At 36.1% G+C, this 6,565-nt stretch overlaps 1 protein-coding gene across 5 annotated transcripts in view; it reads right to left on the reverse strand.

The window, feature by feature from the left end:
• Positions 1-5,373, reverse strand: part of elavl2 (ELAV like neuron-specific RNA binding protein 2) — a 43,111-nt gene extending 37,738 nt beyond the window's left edge. For 3 of the 5 annotated variants that reach the window (XM_022668604.2, XM_022668603.2, XM_007235520.4), the window contains exon 1: positions 1,178-1,305. The gene's annotated coding sequence lies outside the window, so the exon portion shown is untranslated. Of the gene's footprint in view, positions 1-1,177; positions 1,307-4,931 lie in introns of those variants that run through there. The other 2 variants (XM_007235519.4, XM_022668602.2) reach the window with 2 other exon arrangements.
• Between the last annotated feature and the right edge of the window lie 1,192 nt (positions 5,374-6,565).

The following is a 6,565-nucleotide window of genomic DNA, read 5'->3' on the forward strand; positions in this document are numbered from 1 at the left end:
TTAATATGAATAGCAAAAAACTGCGTTTAAAAGCTTAATTGTTGAATAATTTAAAAGATTAACTAACTATAAAGAAGAGCTCTTAACTTTAATCACTAACCAATTAATCAGGAGTGGCGAGTACATGACTGCTAACCTACTGAAAAGCCTTGACAATGAATTACAACCATCCAAAAAACAGTTTCAGCAGATTAAATTCAGCTATAGTTATAGCTAGCCTAGCATATATTATTAATGATTATTGTTAATACTGCACTTAAAAGCTTCATTACTAAACAAACATGTTTTAATAAACCGCAGATATAAAGAGTTATGGCTAACCCTGCCCACGTGCCTATGTTGAAACAAAGCTAAGCCAATTAGCTAATACAGCAGGTTAAACACACAAAGATGACCCATAACCCAAAATAATTAACTAGTAAATATTATTATACCCACACTGTGTTTAAAAGCTTTATTATGAAACGTTTTAAATACTTTATAATTACCTAATTAACACAACTATAACCCAAGATTAATATTGTAAAAATCATACTGCATTTAAAACGCTTTAATAAACCATAGAAGAGTTAATTGGCCAATTTGCTAGGTAAAACAAGCAATAAAAGCATAACCTAGTGTTAATATATGTAAAACAACTCAATTAAAAAAAAAAACACTTAAGTTTTAAACACTGAAAAAAGGTTAACTAACTATAAAATATAGCTCTTAACACATCTAAAATGTTATAATAACCCGCAGAAATAAGAGTGAACAAGTTAGCTAACCCCGAGCACGTGCCTACACTCAAACACTAAAGCTAGCTAATTAATAACTAATTAAGTTAGCTAATACCGCAGTTTAAACAAACAAAGAAACCTATAACTCAATAATTAACTAAAAATATATAAAATAATTAAACCAACACTGCGTTTAAATGCTTTATTATTAAAGGTTATATAGTTTATAAAACAGAGCTGTTAGGTTAGTTCTCTTAGTATAGTTAGCTAGGAGAGCTAACCGCGAACCTTAATTACCCCGCTGAGGGAAGCTAATGCTAACCTGAGGGACTCTCTCCCGCCTAAACTCCAAGTTTTACACTGAAATAACCTGCAAAATAAGCGTTTTTTATTAAAGTTCGGACCGAAACCGAGCCCCGGAGCCTCTCTAGCCCCGGTTCCCGTTCCTCCGCTCTTACCTTCACCGATAATCACCGCGTTACTGATCTTCTTATAGAAGCCGCTCCATAAACCCGCAGCCTCACGCGCACCCCGAGCTAATGCTAACGGCCGCGGCGGGAAACCCAGCGGCCCCTAAAATAAACTGCTGTCCCGGCCGGCCAATCACAGCACCCCCTGAAATAAACTGTTGTCCCGGCCAGCCAATCACAGACGCCCGGCCGCGCTCCCCGCGACGCGATTGGACAATTGGCTTGATAAGCGAGTTAAAGTGGGCGGGTCTTTGAGCAGAGGCGAGTTTAGCTCAGGTGCTGCGAATTCAGATCAATCAGATCGATTTTTCTGGAAATAACCGGTTTTAAAACCAGCGCAGCTTATTTATTACTAAAAATCAGCACTAAATAACTAATTGCAGCTCCCCCCACAGCACTAAACAAACACACACATAAAATAAAATAAAATAAATACACATATAGATTAGAATATCATTAAAATGTTACTTTATTTCAGTAAATCAGTTGAAAATGTAAAACTCATATATTAAATAGATGTATTTTAAGCGTTTATTTCTTTTATTGTTAATGATTACGAAGCTTACAGCCAATGAAAACCCAAAAACAGTGTCTCAATTTTTTTTTAATATTATGTAAGACCAATTGGTACTTTTGGCAATGTGGGCAGTGTGCCAACTCCTGCTGGAAAATGAAATCCGCATCTCCATAAAGTTGTTATCAGCAGAGGGAAGCTGTATGATATGAAGTGCTGCAAGATTTTGTGGGAAAACAAAACTTTAGACTTTAGACTTGTTAATAAAACACAGTGGATCAAGACCAGCAGATGACCTGTCTCTCCAAACCATCACTGATTGTAGAAACTTCACTCTAGACCTCAAGCAGTTTGGACTGTGTGTCCCACTCTGGTCCCTTGATTTACAAATGAAATGCAAAATTTACTGATGGCTCCCTCTGCTGACAACTTTTGCAGATGCGGATTTCATTTTCCAGCAGGTCTTGGCACAATGCCCACAATGACAAATGTACCAATTGGTCTTATATAATGTTCAAAGCCATAATCATCAACAATAAAATAAATCAACACTTAAAATAGATTACTCTGTGTGTGATGCATCTATATAATATATGAGTTTCACATTTTCAACCGAATTACTGAAATAAAGTAATTTTTCAATGATAATCTAGATTCTAATGATACACTTAGATTTGTAATATTGATGCCAATCCCTTAAAAATAATTTTATTAATCAGAGCAACAGTATTCTGTGAATTAATCTTGTATAAAATCATGATTGACAAGTGCTTTAACAGAGACAATAAACACTAGTGTAGCTCCATATTCCACACTCAACAGCTTGAAACAGACATTAAGCATAAACTTCAGCATCAATAAAGATAATCTTCCTTCTGAACTATACAGTAAGTATATGTGTAAATGTGTGTCACCAGACTATCAATTTTGTCACATGACTAATTAGCGTAAAAAAATAAGCAAACATTTTTTTTACTTACATTACTTCCATCTATAGTGTGCTATGGGTGAATTTGCAACTGGACATCCACATAACCTCCCATTTCTGAGCCACAGAGCTCCTTAATGATCATAATATACTGTATTTAATAACTGTGCTTCTTACAGTGATATTTAAATCGTTTAATCAGTTTTTATAGGAGAAGTTTGTTTACATCAGACACACAATTATTAATTTAAAGCAGGAATTAATTAAAAGACCCAGAACAGCCGAATAAAAGTCATTTTACTCTTGGGAAATTAATATGCATTTCAGTGAAGGACCTAAATATAACTCTGATTCCTTAGAAAATTAATCTTTAATTAACCAAATGACCAAAAAAGGCAAACCCTACCTTAAATTGAACTGAACATCAGTTCAGAGCTCACTGTACAGTATTATATGATACACCCTTATAAAATACCAAAAATGGTTCAATTGTTCAACATAAATTTTGCCATTTTTAACCATAAAAATTAAATTTTAAAGGTACTAAATTGGGTTTGATTATCCAACATAAACTCAAAATGGTTAGATTATTTAATTTATACTCCTAATAGTTTCCAAAGGAAGCTCTTTTTTCCAACATACAGAAACACAGAGTCTCTATTTGTGCAAAAAAAGTGTTTTACTATCCAACAAGCTTTATTTTAAATGTTATATTTTCCAATAATCACTCTCATTCCCAACATACATTCAGATATTGTCAGATGAGGTTCTTTTATTCAGTATTAAACAATTATAACCTTTCATTAAACCCTGTACAATTCCCTTTAACCAACATGAATTCTACTCTCCCATGTGATCCCTTAAAATCTTCCAAAAATATCATTTTATTCAACACACACTCTTTAAAATGTCCAAAAAGAGAGTTCTGTGCTCTATTATACATCCAACGGCTGTTAAATAAGGTTCTTCTATTCAACATACACTGTCAAAAAGTGCCAAAAAATATTCTAATATCTGAAATATTATCTTGTATAAAAAAACAGTTCCTTTACCCAACATTCACTCTTAAATAGTCCCTACAAAGTTATATTCTCCAGCATACACTCTGGAAATTCTTTAAAACGAGGTTTAAAGGGAGTTTCCCAACATACACTACTATACAAAGAGAGTCAACTAAGCTTCTTTTATTTAACGTACACTCCCACAACATTTATTATCAAGTATTATCTTTATATCCACTATAATCTTTCATTAAAACTATCCAGAGTGTGTTTAACCCTACGTTCAAGTGTTTTTTCACATGCACTCGTAAGCTATATATTATTTAACATTCAAGTTTTTATAACGCAGAACCATTTAAGAGTCTTTTCATTGTTTTTTAACACTGTTTTGAATTAGAATCTTTGTAAAATATGTTTTTCTACAGTAAAACGATTGATTTAAATTTTAAATTGAAGTTCTCATTTTGCAAAGCAGAAATAACGTACCCTATTTTTGAGAGTGTTTAAGCCATTTTTCCTAAATAAAGCTTAATCAAAACAACAGGCCATGATTATGGTGTAGAACCATTCATTGGACAATGAACTAAATGACTTTACTGAGGCCCACTTTACTATGGAAGTCTAAAAGCTTAACCAATGGTTTTAAAGCATTTTAAAGGAAAATGGTATAAGGTATTGGGGAAACTGCAGATTAACAGCTCCTTTAAAGAAGGTGAATCTCAGATTTAGAGCTTGTTTAATGTCTATGAAATAAGAAGGTGACCTTTCTCAATTTAAAAGACAAAGACTCAAAGACAATTACTACAATTATCCAAACAAAACAGGGTTGTCTACTGAATTTTAACCAGGAAATAGTACAATATTAACACTACTAATAAGAGGAGTCTAGTATTGTTAAGCTGGAATCACTAGATAAGGTGAGGTTAGCAGACTCAGCATTTGGTTGTAACGTGGATTGTTGGTCTATAGGCTGATTGAGTTGCTGATAAGTGAGATTAAATAGCTAATAAAGCAGATAAACAGATAAACAGCTGGATCAGCGGTGTAAACAGCATCGGTTTAAACAGGATTAATTCCATTCAGAGGAAGGCAAGCCAGGAAAAAAACTAAAAAATAGATTCAATATTGACTCTACAGAATCTATACACACTGTAATACACACACATGGTGTTCAATGAATAATGCAGTCAATCTAAAAACATTTTTAAATCAAAAATCAGCATTTAAAAACAGTAAAACAGAAAAAAAATCCACATACAGCATCAGATTTAGAAGATTTAAAAGATGTAGAAGTCTTACCGTCTCTCTAAAGCAAGGCAAAGTTAAGGTCGTCCCAGAAGCCAAATATGCCTTATAACCAACCAGCCGACCAACACGCCCAGACAGAAAATTAAAATAATGAAAATTAAAAACAAATCAAATCAAACAAACCCAGCTCTGATTATGATATAGAAGAACAAGTCAAATGATATAAAATTAAATGTTTATTGAAAACGTAAAACAAAGGGAAACAGAAGAGAGGGAGGGAAATTGAATGAAAGAAATAAAAGAGAAGGAATTAAATAAGAAAGAATAAAATAACGCCCTAAAATAAAAAGCAGACTCCTGCCTGTCTGGCTATTGGTAGCATCCCCACATCACTGTGTGTGTGTGTGAGCCAGTGTGTGTGTGTGAATGGGTGTAAGAGAGAGAGAGAGAGGGAGGCTCGTGGACATGTGGAGGATGGAGATGAAGGAGGAGATGAAGGTTTTTAAAGGGAGGAAAATAGTGCAGACTGCTGCATTTATACACCACCCAACCACACCCCTCAGATCCCTCCGCGCTTCATCCATTCAGCGCGCGCGCACGCACGCACACACACACTGTCTCACACAGTCTCAAACACACACACACACACGCACACACATACAGTCTCTCTCACACACGCAGTCTCACGCACTGCTCGCGGAGGGATACTCCTGCGCTGTGATTGGCTCTTCTCCTCCATCCTCCTCCACTGGTCCTCAGCCTCGCATCCCTGCATCCCCGCATCCGCCCCGCCCCCACGCCCCACTGGCTCCCTCCGCCTGCCAATCAGCGCAGCCAGACGGAAAGCCCCGCCCCTCCCGCGCTAGCGGAGAGCTGAACTGGTGAGGAATGAAGATGAGCCTCGCGCGCGCGAGCCTCGATCACGTGACCAGTCTGCGATCTGTATCTCTCGCGCGTTTATCTCTGAAGAGCACGAGGACACCTGCACTCATCCTCCCTGTCCTCTCACCATCCCTCCTTTATTCTCTCTCTCTCTTTCTCTCTCTCTCTCTCTCTCTCTTTATTTAACCCCTCATACACAGTAAACGCACAGTCTGTTTTATGTAAAATCATATTTACATATATTTCCAATCATTACTCAGCTATTTTATATTAGTGAATGTATGTGTGGCCAAATATACATTCAAAGAAAGATCTTTGAGTTAAATCATTGACTGATGCTTTTCTATTTGCATACTGGGCGTGTCCCCCAGTTTCAGACTCTCACCATCAGTGTGTAGTCATTCCCAGTAGTTGAAGAAAGTAAGCTGTAAATGCTTCACATTTGAGCTTTACACTGTAGATGCTTTACGCTGTTACTCTATGCTGTAGTTACTCTATGCTGTAGTTACTCTATGGTGTAGTTACTCTATGGTGTAGTTACTCTATGCTGTAGTTACTCTATGGTGTAGTTACTCTATGGTGTAGTTACTCTATGCTGTAGTTACTCTATGGTGTAGTTACTCTATGGTGTAGATACTCTATGCTGTAGATACTCTATGCTGTAGTTACTCTATGCTGTAGATACTCTATGCTGTAGTTACTCTATGGTGTAGTTACTCTATGGTGTAGTTACTCTGTGCTGTAGTTACTCTGTGCTGTAGTTACTCTATGCTGTAGTTACTCTATGCTGTAGATACTCTATG

This window comes from Astyanax mexicanus, chromosome 25, assembly GCF_023375975.1.
Source record: "Astyanax mexicanus isolate ESR-SI-001 chromosome 25, AstMex3_surface, whole genome shotgun sequence".
NCBI lineage: Eukaryota > Metazoa > Chordata > Actinopteri > Characiformes > Acestrorhamphidae > Astyanax > Astyanax mexicanus.